The sequence below is a fragment of the Podarcis liolepis genome, assembly GCF_965112155.1.
Source record: "Podarcis liolepis genome assembly, chromosome: 4".
NCBI lineage: Eukaryota > Metazoa > Chordata > Lepidosauria > Squamata > Lacertidae > Podarcis > Podarcis liolepis.
In genome coordinates, this window is record NC_139558.1 from 53208602 (window position 1) to 53229555 (window position 20954).

The window sequence follows — 20954 nt, forward strand, 5'->3', positions numbered from 1 at the left end:
CCTGCATGGCTGAGAGTGTGCATGATGATTTTAAAAAGCTTTAAGAGAACCTTAAGAGCTTAGCAGCACTTCCTGGGACACCCACATGACTACACAACGTCATGTTGTCACCCCAAGAAGTGTTGCCAAGCTGAAAGGCCAGAATGAGCAAAGTGGTTTTACTTACACAACATTTAAAAAAAGGCTTCCTAGGCCACATTGTACAATAAAATAAGTTATGTATGCATCTCTAAAAATGTTATGAGAAATTTGCATTGCACCTATGAAAGGTGCAAAAAATAGCTCCCAAATTCTCCAGGAGTGAATGGCCATGTGAAATTGGGGAACAAGTTTTGGCCTAGCACTAGTGAAGGCTACTCTGACTGGTAATAGTTGTCCAGGATCTTTAACATAAGTCTTTGACAATGCCTGGGATCACACCCTTACATCCCTATATAGGGGTTATATATGGCAGGTATACAGTGGGTAGGAGGCAAAACAGGATGACAAACTCCTCCTCACATTCTTAGGCAATGACAAAGAAAATTCAAAAGAGAGAGGAGATGAGACAGGGGCAGGTTTTAAGCCTCCCTGACAAGACTGGAGTAGCCCTAGGAAACTACACATCACCTGCTCTCTGATCCTATTTAATATGAGATGCCAGGGATTGAAGCTGGTGTCTTTGGCAGGCAAAGCATGTGCTCTACAACTGAAACATGGTCCCTACTTTAGAAATGTTCATCCAGACTATGTCTGTGCTAACCATCCTTCCAGAATGGTCATTCTCTATTACAGTCAGCTGACTTAGTACAGTGTGGCCAATGACCAGCACATTGATATAGCTGGAAACAATTCTGTGTGCAATGGTTCCAAATCCTGGTCAGAGCATTTGAAATCCACACATCAAGAAAACTGTCTAAATCATATAGAGAGTTTCAATGCCAGCAACATGCATTCTTCTCCACAATAAGCACAATACACATAGTGAGAGTGGCTTTCAGAAATTATGGTTTTCACATGGAGCTGCTGTCATACTGAAATACTTCAGCCATCTCCAAGTGGTAACAATGTTATAGTCGCCCTATGCAGGATTCTTTCTATTATCAATATCTATATAATTTCCTGAATCAACTTACGTACCTTAATCCATAGTTTCAGATGGGTCATTTATGTTGCTCTGTACAATGTAACTTATTTTTCCACACTCTGCTTCTCTGTCTACTTCCTATATCTGCTTACCAGACTGTAGACCAAGCACATTCCTTTGTCATGAGTAGGGCTGGGCAATATCTGGTTTTCAACATCATGATATATCACCAGCTAAATATCATTATATATCAATATATCACGGTGTCTGAAATAAGGATGGAGTTATGTAGAGGCACTGGCTGGCTTCCCACATTGTGATTTTTGCATAGTGCATGCACACACACACACCATGATTCGCAATATCTTGCCACATCAAAAATTATGATACTGATATCACCATATGGATTTCAAACAGGTTTTGGATGATACATCAATATATCACCCAGCCCTAGTCATGAGAAAGATCCTGGCTGAACTCTATCATCTTATGAATTCAAGCTCACCTTGATCACACTTCAGTTAATAAAGTCACTAGCTTACAGACTAGAAGAATGGGGCAAAAATATAAAGGCACAACACAATGAATCCAATTCTTCATTAGAAATGGACTAACAAATATCTATTATATTATAATCACTTTCTACTGAAAGTGTTTGTCATACACTGAGATCTCAGTCACAGGGACTTTAAAAATAAATAAATTCAAGTATATATAGTGCCTACTAAAATGAAATCCTCATTGATCTGCTACAACTCTTATAGACTACTATCATAGTACTTAGGTATTTAGCAAGAACTTAGGTAACTGCTTAGTTAAGCAAGTGAAGCTTCCTTCTTATTTATGGAATTGCTAAGAAAATTACATTTTATCACTCTCCTGTATCGGTCTCTACACTCACAGCCCGCACCATAACCTTTGACTTCACCCCCCAAGGTGCATTCCTCCATTGTCTCCTAAGACAGACAGATGCCAACAACATTTTATCACACATGCATGCTAATATACTCTACTAAACTCTAGGGTTTGAATCTGATTTTCCTCTTAAGTTATAATTTATTGTCTAGAACTGTCACTTTTACTAGAATGAGGCTTGGGGACCTGTGGCCCTCCAGATTTTGTTCAGCTCCCATAAGCTTCACAATGGTATGTAGAGTAGTATGAGTTGCTTAAACACACTACAAAGCATTCCCGGTAAACTCCAAAATATTAGTTATCACTATGAATAGGAAAATTAATTGAGAAAAATGTGGATGCTAGATAAACAAACCAAATTAAGCTTATCTCATAGTCAGTTAATTACTCATTAGACCTATTTTGCACAGAAAGGGATGGATATCCACCTAACTTGTTCCATCAGTGCAAGAATCTACACTTGTGCAACAGAACTTCCCCCTCTCCTCTCTTCATACATGTCTTGTGTCCTCCCCACATCTGTTGCAGAGGTCTGGGGAGGGGGGAACCCAGGACAGATTTAGGAGGCACACAGGGGGATAAGAGAAGGAAGATCCATTGTGCAAGTGTAAACCTTTCCACTGATTAGACAAGTTAACTGGATACTGACCAAAATGCTTTAAAGTCATTTCACACAGTCTACAGAAGACACCTTTTCTGTTGGATAAAATATTTAAAATAAATTACAAACCTACAAACATGATGGTACTGAGCAACAAAGGATATGTAGCATCTTATCACTATATTATAACAACAGTAGATTGGTGGTAGAAGAAGCTGAAGAGCTGAACATATCCAGTGGATTTCTTTTTTAACCTTTGGATGGCAAACCCTATGGCATGTAGTGAACAGTGTGTGTGTGTGTGTGTGTGTGTGTGTGTGTGTGTTAAAAACCCTTCAATTTTGAAATACATTCACAGTGTGGAATACAGGAGGGGAAAGTGGGGGCTGCTGTTCAAGAAAAACTAGTTGTATACTTCTTTGGATTCAGGGCAGTCTGGTCCCAGTCCTTCCTAACAAACTTACTTTTAGTAAAAAGTCCATGCAGCATGCTACAAACAACAGCATGCTTAATTCTTTTGACATTAAAAGCCAAGGTGTTTATAATTGCAAGATTTATTTTACTGGCATTTTCAGTAGTGTATGTTTTGCCAGAAAACAGCCTTTATATTATGATAAACTTTTCTAAGAGCTATAGATAACAATAAGATAATAGCATTATTCAAAATATGTAACATCAGTGAAATAGTACTACAACTTCTAAAAAGCTTTACCTACAAGCCAAGACAAAGAAATTTAGAAAAAGTTGAGAAACCTAGTGAATTTTTAAACAGATCCATTTCAAAAATACAGTCCATAACGCTAAACCTTTTACACCAGGAATGGGGAGCCTTTGGGACTCCAGATGTTGCTGAACTACAGCTGCCATCAGCCCCACTAAATATGGCCAATGGCAAAAGATTATGGGAGCTGTAATTCAGCATTATCTGTAGCACCAAAGGTTCCTCACAACTGTTTCACACTGTTGAAAACAATTATAAAAACAAACTCACAAATACGATATTGCCCAGAAAAAATACTTGCCCATCTTCCCACTCATACCTATCAATTTTTTTACTCAAAATGGAGAACTGAACAACTTGTACAAAGTTTCACTTCCTGGATACATGGAAAGCATTCTTACCACAGGTGATCAGATAGATTGTTATTTAAATGTTTGTACAAAATAAGATATTAAACAGTTTTCTGCTTTTACTATACATTAAATCCTTGATTAAAAAGTGATTGAAAAGCAACACCAGCACTGTAATGAAGGATGTTTCCTTTAAGGCAAGTGAAAATACTTCAACCAACCACAGCTTATCACAAGCCAGAAGGGTATCATGAATGCAGAATTAAATTCCCATGACAGAAAGATCACACATTCACAGGAACTAAAGTGGGAGAAAGTACTCAATAATAGTAACAAAAATGAGGAAATAAAAATTTAAAATAATGGTTGAAACCAAACACCAAGGCTACTACAACATAGCCTTTCTTCAATATTAAACACAATTTAACTATGCATGGGATTAAGGTTTCTTGCAAAAAGTCTAATCCAAGTAAGGCTATTTGCACACTTACACAGAGGAAGTAGCAATTACTGAAACACAATGGATGTTGTTCTTCTGTCACTTTTTAAATTGTACAATGCAAGCACATGCAAGCGTAATAGCACCAATGCTATTTTTAGATTTTCAGCGCTATTGAGCTTGTATACACTGCTGTTTCAGCCCTCAAGTGCTGTGAGAATACTGTTCACAACTGTAAAAGTGTGTTGTTTCCACTCTGAGGCTCCTTAATTTAAGCAGCCAAGTTCCATGCAACCTGAAAGCCTCTTTGCACTGCTCTCAACTTAAACAGGAAAACGGTGATAAGCAACAAGACCACAAAATGCCCCAAGTAAAGATCAGTAGATAAGAAATACCAATGCTCCACTATTGTGGTCATGATCTGTACACATGCACTTCCCTCATGCCACTGGGAAATATATCTGGCAAGAGGACAGCATACATGCACTAACCCAGAAGGGGTGGGGGACTTGTGAGGGTTGAGAAAATTTGATTTCTATTATGCCACCACAAAGAGTCATCAGGATATTTTGTATTATCCCATCTACCAATTTCATGAAAAAGGGTTGACAGGAAGGAAAAGTGGGCTACTTCTAAACCCAAACTTCTCTCCTTCAGCACCAAAAGACAGCAGAGACCACCTTCACTACTGTAAAAATCAGAGGGTTTTGTGTCTGAGGACATATGCTACAGGGCTTCTCCAATCAAAGCATAACACACCCGTGCTCACCACCCAGATCCTTTTGGTAGCAAAGGCCGTCTCTCCTCACTGTATATTTGAACAGGGGGTAATTTGCCTCTCAGCCTCCACCCCAGTCCTGCCCAACAATGCTTTTAGGAGCAAGTGTGATATGAGGCCCTCTTCACTATCAGAGGGTCATTGTGAGGTGGGAGAAAGCTGGACTAGACTGAAATCTAAATCTGATTTACTCCTCAGGTATGCCTGATGCATCAAGTGTGATTCATGGGTCAAAGAACATCCATGTGCAAATCCAAAGGGCACAAACCATGCAAAAGTAAATGCTGTGAAAGTGAAAAATCCATATACAAAACCTAATGTTTCTGTGCTTGAGTTCATGGCACTTCAGATTTTTTTGTCACTGCTAAGTTTATCAAACTTATTAAATACTGAAGGACCAAACAACTAGTAAAGTCAAAGGTGCAATCTGGCATCATATTTAAAATCATATGTAGCATCCATTGCACTCCTCACCAGGATTGTGGCAGTAGGAAGAGTAATTCTTTCTACCCACACCATTGTCCCAAAATTCCCTATCCTGAGATTGCTATTTGACACAAGAGGAAAGTTACTAGGGCACAGATAAGTGTGATTAGACTACCCTGGCCAGGAGCAGATGCAGTAAGTGAACCAGCGATAGCTGGTGAAAGACACTCCATGGGGCAGAAATAACTGAGGATCTAGGGTAGCCCACAAATCTCAAACCTGCTCATTTAGAAGGAAAGCAACTAACTGAAAGTGGGATCCATCTGCTCACAGCAACTTAATTTTGTCATTATTCAGGTTGTGTTTACTGATGAGAACAACCAAAAATATCCCTGATCAAGTAACACAGAGGCCTAGTTCAAAAACCATTGTTTCCTGTTCTGAGCATATGCCGAAATGAGCCTTGGCTCACATTGTACCCTCCTTCATACAGGAGGAGAGGGTATTTGTAACACTTCCTTTTGCAGTTTGGAATAACCCAGTTTCCCACTGCTTTCAAAACAGGAAAGTGATTTGTTCAAACCACAGTTAGCTAGAAAGAATAATATTCAGATGGAGTCCATGGGGAGAATCAGCGGAGAACAAAAGTTCAGCAAGAAAACAGTACCACGGACAGCTCTGAGTGAAGCTGGGAGTGATTCAAGGTGGAGACTATCCAGCTACAGGCAGAATCTACAAGCCTGTATTTGCAAAGAAGGGCAAGAGTTCAGACAGGAAAGCAGAGTCACAGATAGCTCCAAGTGAGATTGGGCAAAACTCAAGCTGGATGCAAAGCATCCCAAAGCAACCAACTGGAAGTACAGTGGTACCTCGGGTTAAGAACTTAATTCGTTCTGGAGGTCTGCTTTTAACCTGAAACTGTTCTTAACCTGAGCTACCACTTTAGCTAATGGGGCCTCCCGCTGCCGCAGAATTTCTGTTCTCATCCTGAAGCAAAGTTCTTAACCCGAGGTACTATTGTTGAGTTAGCTGTAAGCTGAAGCATCTGTAACCTGAGGTGTCTGTAACCTGAGGTACCACTGTATTACTCAAGCAGAGATCTGGAATCAACTGAGTTTAGGCTTGTTGCCCCTAACTCCACCATCCTCTGAGAAAATGGCTGGTGTTTAAAGGATGCACTCCTCAAATGCTAACTTCAGCTGGACTAGAAATAATCTCTGTAAAAGATCTGGAAGTAAAATACTGATAATCAAAATGGAGGCAGGACCGGCTCCTGGGCCTCTTCTCACATAGGACTGTCTGGCATAGTAATTTCTTCTGAGGCCTGTTGTGAAGATACATTGGCACTTAACCACTGCCCTCCTCAGTCCGTTTAATTCAGGGGTCTCCAAACTTTTTGGGCCTGGGGCACATCTGAAAATCTAAAAAGCTGCTGTGGACACAACAAAATACCCATTTCACAGAAGAAAAACTGTTGCAAAACATCTACACCCCACCCCGAAATAAGCAGGCAACATCTCTCCTACAAGCACGTGTCGCACTCATCACATAAAAGCAAAAGGCAGGAAGCAAAAAATACCTCAATTTCTAAAAAACGGAGAAGGAAGCGTGACAAGGACCAAGTGGGATGTCTGAGAGCTTTGTGTTGTTGATGGGCATCATGTTACCCACTTAGGAACCTCAGAGGCCACTTTGGCATAATGGTCTTAACGCTGCCTATCCTTATGGACAAACATACTTCTTTGATTTAACATAATCATGGATATTGAAAAGTTACAAAATTCTTGAAGATTAACTTTATAATCAAGATTATTCAACATTAGGTTTTTTTGTTTTTTGTTTATAAACTCCAAAGAGACTTGAACAGTGGTACCTCGGGTTACAGACGCTTCGGGTTACGCATTTTCAGGTTGCAGACTGCGGGAAACCCGGAAGTACCGGAAAGGGTTACTTCCGGGTTTCGCCGCTTGTGCATGCACAGAAGCGCCAAATCGCGTCATGTGCGTGCACAGACGTGGCACTGCAGCTTACGAACGTTGCGGACGTGCCTCCGTCACGGATTATGTTCGCAACCCAAGCTTCCACTGTACTAGGCAAAACTAAGGACCCATCTAATATTGTTGTACGCCCTCAGATGATATATAAATACAATAAATAAATTCAGTACATTTACTTTTTTATCATTGATACTGTTAAACTGCCAGAATCTGGAAGTGACAAGCTGCCACTTAGGGACAACCACAGCCAAAGATCTGTCCTGGTCACTGAACTAAATGATTTCTGCAGCTATCGTCTATGTGTCTAAATTAAACTTCTCAAACTGTCCACAAAAAGAACTATTTGGGTGGTCTGCAGAAAGATTGCAAAACAGTCAATATCTGTACTTGGCTGTGGATTTGGTTCATTTTTTTCTGACAACAGAAACAGAGGCCACATTTGTCTTGGTTTATCAAGCAAGCTAAGAAGGCCTTGGTGTAGGGCTCACAATTTTCATAGCATGGAGCTAGAGCAGTCTGCTTAATTTTCCCCTAAAGGTTTACAAAGTAAAGGTACCCTTCTCAGCAGCCTGACTAGGGCCCGCAATTTTCATAATGTGGTGTTGGCTTTGATAATGCAAGTGCTAAATGAAAAAAAGTAAATTTTAATACACACAATGTACAAAACATGTATGAATTATGAGAAATACATAAGAATTTTGCTTAATAAAATGATATCATCAATTAGTACTACCCATTTAACTGTGTGTGAGTGGGAGGGAGGGAGGGAGGGACAGAAAGACAGGGAGAGAGAGAATGACTGATTAATATGATACTAATATGATCTAGTTGCTAGGGTAAGAAAAATGCTCTATACTCACTTTAAGATCCAGATTGCATTGCTATTTAATATAAAAAAATAGTTCATTTCTTTTGTCTAACTTCTTGGAAATGATTAAGTGTTAACTTAATCACTGAGGTTATATACCATTCCTTTAAAGCTGAAGTGTGATATAGTCTCTATTTGGAAGCTCTAACTAATTTTGCTGCTGTTAAAAGGCTACTATTAACTCCAAATGTTTCCATTACGACACCTAGTAGTTTTGTTTAGCTGAGTTATAACCTTTTCCCAGAAACTGTTTTGGGGTTTGTTATTTGTTTACAAGTCCATCATGGGTGAGTGAAATTGAGATCATTTCCTCAACATTTCCAACAAATATTGCTAACTACAAGGTATATAGTTGCTATTTTTGTGCTGCCAGGTATATGCAATATAAAATATTTGGGGGAAATTCTTTTAGAATACAAACGGAGTTGCTGGATCCATTACAAAAAAATCTATTTCCACTGATCATATGAAAAAGTTTATATAGCTCCCAAGGTCTCCAGCAATTTTCAAGTGGTGTACACCAGAAGTTTTCAACCGTTTTGAGTCCACAACTCCCTTGATCAATTGCATTCTTTCTGTGGCACCCCTGTGGAGCACAGGAGCTCAGTTATGTCACCCCTTGCCTGCAGAGCTGGCTGCCTCTCACTCTTTTTTGAACACCCTCCCTTGCAGAGTGTTCCCCCAGCCTCCTCGCCTCGCCTCTCACCTTGGGAGTCCCCTGGGCAGCTGCTGCTGCCTTTCGTCTCTGAGCTGCCCCAAAGAGAGGTGCTTTGTCACACTGCCCCACAGGGGCTTGGGAAGAGGATGCCCCTAACCTTAGTGGCCCAACGGAGACTGGCCAAAGGTGAACGTGAGGTCAGAACCTTAACTTGGGAGGCAGCAGCAGGCGCTGCCAGGCCTGCATAACAGAAGGGCTCCCCTTTGGCACCAGGCACTCAGCTCCCAAGCAGGCCTTGCACACAGCAAGCACAAGAAAGGCCAGAGCGCCACTTGCCTGCCTGCCCGGCCTCCCACTTGTCAATCCAGTCCCAACAGCAAGCGCTGGTGGACTGGCTGGCTGGGCTCCCTTGCCCACTTGCTTGCTTACTCTGAGGCCGCTTCAGCTCCTGCCAACCAGCATCCCTTGGCCAGCCCCTGAGGCAGCATTTGCCTGGGGAGCTTGTAGCCAGGGCTACTGCAACAAACAGCTGTGCAAGCCTTTGGGAAGCAGAGAGGGCATCAGAAGAGGGAGGAAAGGAAAGAGGTATGGAGGCCAGTGTTGCCCACAGCATGCCTGACCATTATTCAATGCACCCCAGGGTGCCATGGCCCACTGGCTGAAAACCACTGGTGTGCGCGCGCACACTGTTTTAAATCACTTTCTTACATTGAAAGCACCCCTACATTAGAGAAGTTAGTTAAAACAGTTACTGTACTGTACTGCATAGAGGGTGAGGCACTTGTATTAAAAGACTACAGCTAGCAACCCACAATGATTCAGTCATCGTTTCCAGCAAATGAGCATTTTGCACCTTCCTCTTACTACCTTACAACTGAGTTAGAAGAATAATTTTTTCTAGTTCTAATTTTAAATAAGAAAATATATAATTCACCAATTGTTAAGCAATATCTTTACACAGCTCCAAAATAAAAACTGCTTAGCAGTCATTTTAGATTTTAGGGATTTTAATGTTCTATTGTTCTCTTCCAAATAATATTTTCCAATCTCCGAATTATTTTATTATTGTCCTTCTCCATACTTTAAAATGTACTTTATGAAGAAGCATGATTGATTTTTATAGCTGCATTATATTTCCTTTGCCCACTTCCTAATCATGTGAAATGTCTTCCTTACTTTGTACAGAGTCTGCAATAAAGTTTCTAGGGAGCTGTCCACAACAGTGTCTTGCCCAAGTTAGTAGAAGCAAAATGATAGAGCACAGCAAGCTTCTTTATGCCAGGTAAGATAATCATTGGTCCATCTAGCTCCATATCTACAAGTGTGTCAACTCCACAGATTGTTAGACAGGGGTCTTCACAGGCCTGCTTGGAGATCACAGCAACTTGCTTGGAGATTTCCAGTAAGACTTTATGATGCAGCTTTCTCCATGCAACGATTGCAACATGCAACAACCAATCAACACATGAATTGCCTGTATTGCACTGACAGTCCCTTCATGGCACTACGAACACTGTCACACAGATGTGAAGTGCACACACACACACACCCCCGCAGAATCTGTCTCCTACCTAGCAGGTCTTCATCTTTCCCTTCATCCCATGTTTCCATTCTTCTCACTTGAGTACATAAAACAACAGAAATTGAGAACCTCCAGCCAGCAGGGGTGTTGATTTGACCTTCAGGGAAGTTTTCCCCAAGCCATGCCTACATCACATATGATGTGTGGAACAGGTAGCATAGCTGAAAAGGAAAAATTGGGAGCCTTGACATGAGCTCCTGATTGTTCCTTTGCAAGTGAGGCTTTCATCTGGCACCTTTGAAACTTGATGCTAAATGCAAGTCACACTGGGATTGGTTCCGCTTGGGAGTTCTAATTGGAAGCTCCAAAGTTGAACTGATCCCTGCCGAAAGTGAGGTTTGCAGTCAGCGCTATCAGCTGATCTGAGTGCATCCGATCTCAGCAGGGTTTGCAGTGAGAGCTGATTAGCACTGACTGCAAACCCCTTTTGGCACAGATCTTCCTTTGCAACTCAGCTGGAGTTCAAGTCAGGCTGCAAAGATTCAGAAGCACACTTAGACTGCCCTTCCAATTCCAAAACCATACAAGATACAACCACAGCCAAAACACAACCTCATTCTATATTGTTTAGGCTGTATGTTCTGTTATGTTCCATCATATTATTGTTCTTTATTGTTTGTAAACCACTTTGGGATTCATTTGAATGAAAATGGCATAGAAATATAATAAATCAAATCAAATTCTTTCATTTAAAGTTGGGCCACAGTGATGTCAGGTGATTGACAGGTGGATATCCCCACCCACCTGTTAAAGTGATCCATTCAGGGTGGTGGAGAAGCCACTCATGCCATACAGCTATACTGGAGTTAAGAGTGGTGATTTTTAATCTAGAAACGTTTCAAGTGGCAGTGGTCAAAAGTTAACAAGCATACAGCATGCAAACCATAAATGTTGAGATTAATAGTGTAGGTTCCTATCAGGGATGGGAAACTGTCAGCAATCAATTCAGATCTGGCCTGTGGAACCTCTCAATCCACACTACATTCTCCTCTCCATCAGCCCACCCCCTCCTCAGCCCCTGCCACAATTTGATCAGATTCACCAATGTTCTGGTGCCCATCAGAGGTTCCTTTTGATTGTTCTAACTCCACTCTCCTTTTCATCATTGGAGCTACATAATCCTTCCTTCACTGGCACTACAATGACTACCATGGCACAATCAGTACAATGCTAAAGAAAGAATGATAAACAGGAGTCTCCCTTTCCACATTCCCCTGTCTTTCACCCTGGTTCATATTCTTCAGAAGGAGAAGGGCTTCAGTTTCTCTCCAAAGCTGGTTAAAAAGCTTCCTCCCCTAGATTACGAGTCTCCTTCCTCGCTTGCCTGTGGTTGCATTTCTCACACTGTCTTTCCATTTTTGCTTCTCCAGAGACTGCCCTCTGGAGTTGAGCTCTCAGATACCTTCCTTTCTAGAAACTGGGCTCACAACATACGCTATTTTTTGCACCATAACACTCACTTTTTTCCTCCTAGAAAGTAAGGGGAAATATCTGTGCATGTTATGGAGCGAATGCCTGCGGGTGGTGGTGGGGATCTGCTGCAGTCGTGAGCAGAGGATCCATAGTTCCCCTTCCTTCCCTCCTCCGTGGTTACAAAGCACGGATCCACATGGATCCTCAGGATTTTTGCATTGGGCTACTCCAAACTCACTGTCAGATCACATGTCTGTGGCCACAGCATGAACCACAAAAATCATATATCCACTATTTCGTTTAGAATATTTTTTTTCTTGTTTTCCTCCTCTTAAAAACTACGTGCGTGTTATGGTCTGGTGCGTGTTATAGAGCGAAAAATACGGTATATGAGAGAGAGAGAAAGTTGATGCCAACTACATAGTGAGCCCCTATCATTTTTCAAAAACTGCTTTGCACTGTGCCAGAAAAAAGAGAAACCCATTTGCACTGAGTCATCGGGGGGGGGGCCTGAGAAAGGAAGTGAAGGGTGGATAAAGTAGTCAACCGAAGCAGAAGGAAGGGAAAGCAGAGAAAGAAGCCCAGAGTGGACAGATAGAAGGATAGTTAAATCAGAGGAAGCAAACACTATGAACAGCTTACTTTAGTTTCAATATCTCTGAATGAAGCAGGAATTCACCAGCCATTATTCCCATTCTCCCGTTCCACCAGATGTCTCTCTTTCTGCTCCTTCTCCTGAGCTCGACTTGGCACTGAATGTGGAGTCCCTATTTCACCCACAAATTCTACAAAAGGAGTCAGCTCAGCTTTCTGCTGCTGACTCTCAGGCTCTGTAGCCACAATGAAAGTGAGTCTGTTGGTTTGGAGATTCTCTGGGTATGATATTGATTTGGGGAATAGTAACCAAAGGGAGTACGAAATATGGTCTAAGATGTGGGAAAGGAAGTAGTCCAGAAGAATGGGATGAAGTCCAGAAGGAGGAGTTTGAGAAGAGTGGGAAATGGGCAGAGAAGCATTGCACATTACCAAGAAGCTACACGGGTTGAGAAAATATTGATTTGAAATTGTTAGCCAAATCTTATGCTGCAGGTCTTTCTCTGAAATGCCTAATATTCAATACAATGGGAAAATACAGCAGCCAATAGACACCAGAAACTTGAACTTGAAAACAGCCTGACCAAGGAAAATACATTCCCTGAGGGAGGGAAAACTGGGCATCATCAGAGACCCCTTTGAATAGCAGTATCAGATAAACTGATGTTACAGATTCTTGTGGATTTTGTTTGTCCTCATCTAAGCCTTTGGCTCAAATTAAATTATGCCCTGTAAAACAGCAGAGGCAATGAACCCGATATGAAGGCTGAACACAATATAATGCCTTCGTCCAGTCAGAGAAGTATGGTGAAATGATGTGAAAGGAGCACCTACCAGGAAAAAGTTATGAGAAGAACTAAAAACAAATAGAACTTTTACAGAAAAGGTAAGGTACCTCCACTACCTAGGAAATTAAGAGTGCTTATTCTGGAGGAAGCTGAAAATAAGTTGCTCTCAAAAATTATTTCACAGCAACCCAACTTCATTCCTTTTCACCCAAGCTCCTGCTTACCTATGCTATATGACCTGCTGTTTTTCTTAACTGTTAATGAGCTCCCTTTCCCTGCTTTATATTTCTGCTATTGATACTAATAAGAAAATGGACACAATGATACAGCAGCAGAGTCAGTTGCGATGGTCAACGTAACAAAAGCCAGTTGTGCACAGGAATTAAAGACAGAAAGAACTCCAGCTGGAAATTATGCCATTCCAAAAAAGGAAGAAAAGGCTTCCAGTTTTGTAGCTTTCAGACACCCAAAATCAAAATTAATATTCTATATAGAAATAAATCTAGTTTAAACTATATATGACTTAAAGCTTGCTTTCATGTGGAAATATAGACAAATATACAGAGGAATCCTAGAGCAGAGTTCTTCAAAACCACTGGCTATGAAGCATCCCAAATAAGGAACAATTTTATTTAGAATATTTATATTCTACCTTTTGAATATAAGATCCCTCAAGGCAGCTAGTCATGAGAACATTCAGAATACAATCCTATGCACCAGTGGCGTAGCATGGGGGGTGCAGGGGGGGCCAGCCACACCGGGCGCAACATCTGGGGGTTAGGGTTAGGGGGCGCAAATCCACGGGTTAGGGGGCGCAAATTACTTGCCTTGCTCCGGGTGCTGACAACCCACGCTACGCCACTGCTATGCACATTTACATGGAAGCAGTTTCCACTAGAAGCTTCTCTTCTGACTACGTACTATTTGATATTGCTAGTAGGTAGGGATCTCAGAATGTGAATGAGTGCATGATGGAAACGTAATAAAATACACGAAATTTTCTTAGTTTGCACATTTTATTTGCCTTGATATGAATTTGCAGGACTTTTCTAGGTATAGAACTTTGCATTTTCACTTGAAAAAGCACATGTACTACTGTCTGCAAGATTGAATGATTAAATTGCCATTACAAACTATGCCAGCACCAGCAGGGAAGTATCATATCAGAGCTAATGCAGCCTTTAACTGCTTTGACCATTTTTATCAATAACTGAAATCCCACAATTGACCATTCCTTATAGTGCTACAGTAATTTACACTACATACTCTGTTCCACTACTATTTTTGAAAGCACAGTATTTTACAAATTAGTTTTTATTAAGTTTTAAATTACAAAACACATATTCTTCAGGGTGGATAAAAGTTGGGGCTATTTACAAAATAAAAAATGGATTAAAACAAAGTTTAAATCAGAGTTTTTAAAGTTCTTAAATAACCATCTGTTGGCAGGTGAGGTGGATGACCATCTGTCATGTATAATCTAGTTGAGATCCCTGAATTGCAGGGGGTTGGACTTCCAACTCTACAATTCTAGGATTCTATGAGGTCAAATGCATCCTGAGCGCACTGGGACAAATAATAAAACTTTTGTGCCAGTCCTCTACCATTCAGTCCTCCAAGTATTCCTCAACCATCACAAGGTGCAAATTTCCATATAAAATTTTCATAAATCTAGTTGAAAATTGATGTTTTTACTCTTTTAACTTTTGAAGCTATTTCTACCCCATAGGAAAACTGAGAAAACTGAAAAACAATGAACGTAAAGTGCTAGGAGTCAAAGTGACCTTGCAAAGCACCCTTTAAATTCTTTAGTTACTCTTCATGTATATACATTCTTAGCATAAAACCTGTTTTTAATGCTTTTTCTCACAAGAAACAGACAGGGTGAAAAAGCAAAATAGACAAATTACTTACCATATACCGTATTTTTCGCTCTATAACACGCACCCGACCATAACACGCACATAGTTTTTAGAGGAGGAAAATTCGTAGGCATGCCACCCATAGGCATTCCCTCCATAACACGCACAGACATTTCCCCTTACTTTTTAGGAGGAAAAAAGTGAGTGTTATGGTGCAAAAAATACGGTACATTACCTGGTATTATGGGTCAAAAGCACCCCGAGGGTTTACAAAATCCCTGTACAAACCGGAATTTATAAAATGTTTCTCTAGTGCGAATGCCTCCTTTGGCTCCACCCCCGACCCTAGCTATCTTTTTGCTTACTGCTTACTAATTCAGCTTTTGGGTTCAGTGCATCTGCATTTGATTGCAAACATCCTGCATCCTCAGCCCTGCAGGTAACCAGACACAGAAATCTGCCTTATACAAGTCATACCAATTGGTCCACCTTGTGCAGTACTGTCTACAGCACACTGGATGGTATACAATTACGTGTTGTTGAGAGTAGACCCACTGAAATTAATGAACATAACTTGCTATCACAGACCAATGTGCAATGCACAAGGAAGATAACTGTGCAGAAGTGAAGGGGTACAGACCTATCTCCCTGGAATTCATTGAGTGGCCAAAGCACTTGAAAACAATTGGTTATTGCAGGGGGGAGGGGGCCTTCCTTGTGGTGCTCGCCCTGCACAGCAGCTCTTTCCAAATAATTTAATTATCTTTTGAGATAAAACCATATCTCATACATTTAGCAAAATTGTTTTGTGTATGTGAACTTTTCTTCTGCTGCTTGCGTTACATACAAATGCAGGACAGGGTGAAGAAGAAGAAGAAGAGGAGCAGGAGGAGGAGTTTGGATTTGATACCCTGCTTTATCACTACCCTAAGGAGTCTCAAAGCAGCTAACAATCTCCTTTCCCTTCCTCCCCCACAACAAACACTCTGTGAGGTGAGTGGGGCTGAGAGACTTCAGAGAAGTGTGACTAGCCCAAGGTCACCCAGCAGCTGCAGGTGGAGGAGTGGAGACGCGAACCCGGTTCACCAGATTACAAGTCTACCGCTCTTAACCACAACACCACACTGGTGTGGATGAAATGAAACAAATTAGGTCAGCTACTTAAGAGAGTGATGATACCCCACCTACCTTTAACTTTCAAAAATGCCTAACAAATCTATACACTTCAACAGCGTACAAGGAAGAAGGGAGGAAAACAATATAATTGAATTAATATTAAAAGTAAACATATACACAAAACGCAAATTTGGGTCGTTTTGTTCACAACCCCTGGAAATTATTAGTAGTAGTATTGGAAGTGGGGGTAGTTAACATTCCCCCCCCCAGCTTATTTTATTTTATTACAAATAATAATACAAATCCCCTTTGAAATAACATTTATTTATTTATTTATTTATTTATTTATTTACTTAACAAATAATTTATACTGCTTGTAAACATCTAAATGGTTTACAAGAAATATTAAAATTAACACAAAAACAGTTAATAAAAATTAATAGTTAGAAATATTAAAAGATGTGTTTTATTATAATAATGGCAGTTAGCATTGCTAATAGAAGCAGTTGCATATCTGTATTCCTTTTTTATTCCTTTTGTCAATCAGGACATTTACAACTGCATTACCCTCAAATAGTGACGCTAACTTGGACAACTGAGGTTTTGTGTGCCCTGGCCTTGAGAAATAGGAACTGGAAAAAAGAGGGAATAAGAAACAAAATATCACCTATCTCTGTGGTCCTTCCCTTGCCAGTATGTGATACAATTGTTGCACAATGTAGATTTGTTGCATCTGGCGGGCACCACATTTGATACCTCTGATATATAGCCAGTATTATAACTTGCCAAAACACCTCTCCAAAATGAATTTTGGGATACCAAGGGTTTAAAAGAATAGTTGTTATTTACATATAACAATAAGAATCATTTTGCTAACAATCAGCCCTACTGGGCAATTAAAAAAACTGAACTAATGAAGGAGATTTGAGCACCTGTAAGGGCACATGTACTGCCACAACTCTGCACTGTGCACATGAGCCCCTTAACTAATTAATAACCAAAATTCCATGAAATTAAAATGTCAATATGTTTCCAAGATTAGTACTTGAAAAACTACCAATAACTTCCAAGCCATAGTTCCAGGTTCTTATATAACAAATACCATTGCTTAATTGATTATGTCAACATAATTTTTGAGGTTACTGGCTGGGATTATTTATTATTTTTAAGGCCCACATTGGACAAAAGATTTCTGCATTGCAGGGAGTTGGACTATATGACCCACATGATCCCTTCCAACTCAAAATTCTATGAAAAAGACACTTTACACACTTATTTAGGCATCCACAAATCTATTCACCAACTCTCCAAGGATGAGTGCTCCTTGCCCTCTAGTGTGGACACTCAGAAGCCCCTAACAGACTCAAATTTGTGCTACAGTTTGGGAAAAGCTAAGACTCGTGCTGTTTCTTAGCTGTTTATAATCTAACACAAGAAAGAAATATGATTGGTTTTCTCTAAGGCCATCTGCACATGCCAGAGGACTTTGCATGTGTAGAGAGGAGATTAAGTAGTGAGGACTGAAAGAGCCTTGCTAGTAACTGAAGCAAATACTTCTGGAACACAGAACCCATTGTTAGGACATCAAAACTGGACCAAATGAATCTGCCATTTGCATTGCACAAAAGTGAAATCCTATATATGTCTACTGAGAAGTAAATACCATTAAGTTCAATATGGTATGCGACTGTAGTCTTAAAGATTAATCCATTAATTTTAAAACTAACTTAATTACCACTGAATTTAACTTGGGATTTCAATTTTACTATTAGAATACAATAAAGAGGGGTGATCAGTGTATCAGTTATTTTGCAGTGCTTATCAGCAGGTTTCACAAACTGTTTTTGTGGGAGAGCAGGTATCAGAGGAGGAGGAGCAAGGATTATCTAGTACATGTTTCTTTACCAAGACCTCTGTCAATCCCAAACTACTTTTGAAGCTTTGCACATGTTTAAGTATGAACCGACTTGGACCCTACAATCATCATCTGAGACCCTTCTTCATGTGTCTCCTCTGCAAGACGTCCAGAGGGCAACAACACAAGAATTGGCCTTTTCTACAGTGGCTCCCTGCTTAGGTGATGCTCTCCCCAGGAGGCTCACCTGACGCCTTCATTACATACCTTTAGGCACCAAATAAAAACATTCCTCTTCTACCAAGCCTCTGGCTAATTAAACAATCTTATAGTCTTTTAAACCGCGTGTGGGGTGTTTTTGTTTTGTATTATTATAAGTGTTGTTACTGTTGTTATTTTTATATTGTAAACCACCCTTTGATCTTCAGATGAAGAGTGGTATAGAAATTTAATGAACAATAATAATAAGCAGTAGTAGTAGCTGGTTTTTTGTGATCTACCAATAGAAAAGGAAAACCACTAAATTAGGTAAGCAGTACCACACAAGTACTTTGATATTCTGCACATGGTCATTAACATACAATTAGAATATATATTTTGAAAAGATAGTGTAATAGAGATCATCTCCTTATTCACTGGACTACTTTTTCTAATGAATACCAATTAAAAATAACTGCTCCTTATATTTAAAATGTCCAAATGTCTACTTCTGTTTCCATTTATGTGTTTATTTAATCTTAGAAAACTAAAGCTTGGCTAATACTGTCAAACTAACAGCAATAAATTTTGCTAAGGGTACTGAGGAGACATTCTTCAGAACCGAAATCATTTTTGCAGTTTTCTGAAACCAATCCACCCTCATCACGTCCACTTTTCTGGTCAAACACATTCTTTCACTTTCTCTTTCTCTAGCACATACTGCAAAGACATTTAACAAGTTTTTTTAGTGTTGCAATCACCATTGAACCTGACCCTTTTAGTTTATGCTAGACTTCCAATGCCTGTTGGCTTTGTCCATGGAGTTTTCTTGGCAGGGATACTGGAGTGGCTTGCCGGTTCCTGCTCCAGGTGGATCACGTTTGGTCAAAACTCTCCACTATGACCTGTCCATCTTGGGTGGCCCTGCACGGCATAGCTCATAGCTTCTCTGAGTTATTCAAGCCCCTTTGCCATGGCAAGGCAGTGATCCATGAAGGAGACAGGAGTGCCTGGCGTGCTCTGCATGGGGTCACAAAGAGTCGGACACGACTAAACGACTAAACAGCAAACAGAGTTCCAGTGGTATCTCTAAGCACTACACTGGCACCAGAATTTAAATGGTACCAAGAACTCCTTTCAGGAGCCAAAATTACTTCTATGCCCCAACTACCGTAATTTCTCATTCTCCAGTACTGCAATCTGCACACGTACTCAGTACATGCAGAAGGAAAGTGAAGACAGTACAGAAGAGGAATCATTACAAGACACAGAAGCAAAGTAAAAAAAACACCTCATGAATAGAATCAGATGTCACGTCAAGGGAAAAACATGTGAATTCAATCATGACTAGAGTGAAGAATACAGCAGCAAAAAAGGAGGAACTTAACTATTCACATCATGAAAATCTAATATCAGAAATGAAGACAATTCATCAAAGGCTGCAATCCTACACACTTACTTGGAAGTACTCTCCCATGAAAATGGGACACTCCAAGTAAACCTAAATCATATCAGGCTTCAACACATGGTCAGCCGATAAGTGAAAGACAGTAGAACTAGCCTTTTTGAAGCAGATTTTAATTTTTTAAAAATTCACCACTGAGGTACTTTTAAGCAATACATTCTCTTAGCCAGCACACTTCTGGATAGCATAATATACAGATCAGCCTTACTAGCTAGGCAAATAAGAGATTGCTTTTTGCTTGGCATGCACAATATGCAAAACATGTTATTTCATTATTTCACTGGAATGTGAAGAGAAATTATAACAATGAAGCAGTTTTCCACCATTATTAGTTTTTGGTTTTTTATGAGCAAAATATATATTATACTGTGCTGTTGCGACATGTTATCTTTAAAAGTGAATGCATGAGTTTGGACAGATACAAAAAGAAAATTTGCTCCTTCCTCTCTAAGCACTGACTTGACCTAAGTGGTGAGGTTATTGTAGAAAACTACTTCAGTGTTTTATAAAACAATTTTAAAATGCAGTATAATGGCACTTGGAATGTAGGAACAACTGAATATCATGATATTGATAGCAGTGCTATAACTCTACTCCTTGTGTCGAAAGCTGAAAGGGGCAGTAAAAAAAAGTCTGTGAGGACAGTGGGTTGCCCCTCCCTAAATAATGGAACTTGCAAGGGTCAGAAGCAGCAATGGGATGGACTTCCAGGGGAGAAACATGGCAAACTCAATGTCTTCTGTTGGCAGGTTGCCGATGAAATAATTACATGGTGATTGATTATATCCAAGACATAAATCTATAGAATTCACTCTGGAGATAAGAGTGAACAGGGGATTAACATCTGATGCTCAGAAAAAAGCTGTTTTCTATGTCTGGAGCCCGAGAAGCTGTCTAGGATCTCGGATGGAGGTAAATGACTTAGAAAGGAGGAATCAACATGCTGCCCAAAAGCCACGTAAGAGCCCTGAAATAAGGTATTTTTAAAAAATGTTTCTCTCTTTGCCAGTTGAAATTTACATCAGGTGTGCGAGCTACTTGCCGGCTTTAAGAAGAGTCTATCATTAAAGAGCTGAAGGCAGAAAAAAGCATGGTCTAATTATTTGAACCAAGAAAGTTTTAAACAATCATGAGAGTTCTGAGGACTAAGAAACTTTATTTTTAATTCTGTTTTTCCAACAAAAGTGTTGCCTCAAAATCAAAAGTAATTTTGCTACTTCATATTTCCTCTGTGGGAAAGGAAAGTGTTTTGTTAAGAAATA

At 40.1% G+C, this 20954-nt stretch overlaps 1 protein-coding gene and 1 long non-coding RNA gene across 4 annotated transcripts in view; both read right to left on the minus strand.

Annotated features, from left to right (window-relative positions):
• The window catches only part of LOC310705604, a 328640-nt gene extending 314642 nt beyond the window's left edge, over nucleotides 1-13998 (minus strand). The window contains exon 1 of the long non-coding RNA XR_014525402.1: nucleotides 13955-13998. This is a non-coding gene — a long non-coding RNA (uncharacterized lncRNA). The remainder of the gene's footprint in view (nucleotides 1-13954) is intronic.
• The window catches only part of DYRK1A (dual specificity tyrosine phosphorylation regulated kinase 1A), a 125467-nt gene that overhangs the window by 74994 nt on the left and 29519 nt on the right, over nucleotides 1-20954 (minus strand). The window lies entirely within an intron of this gene.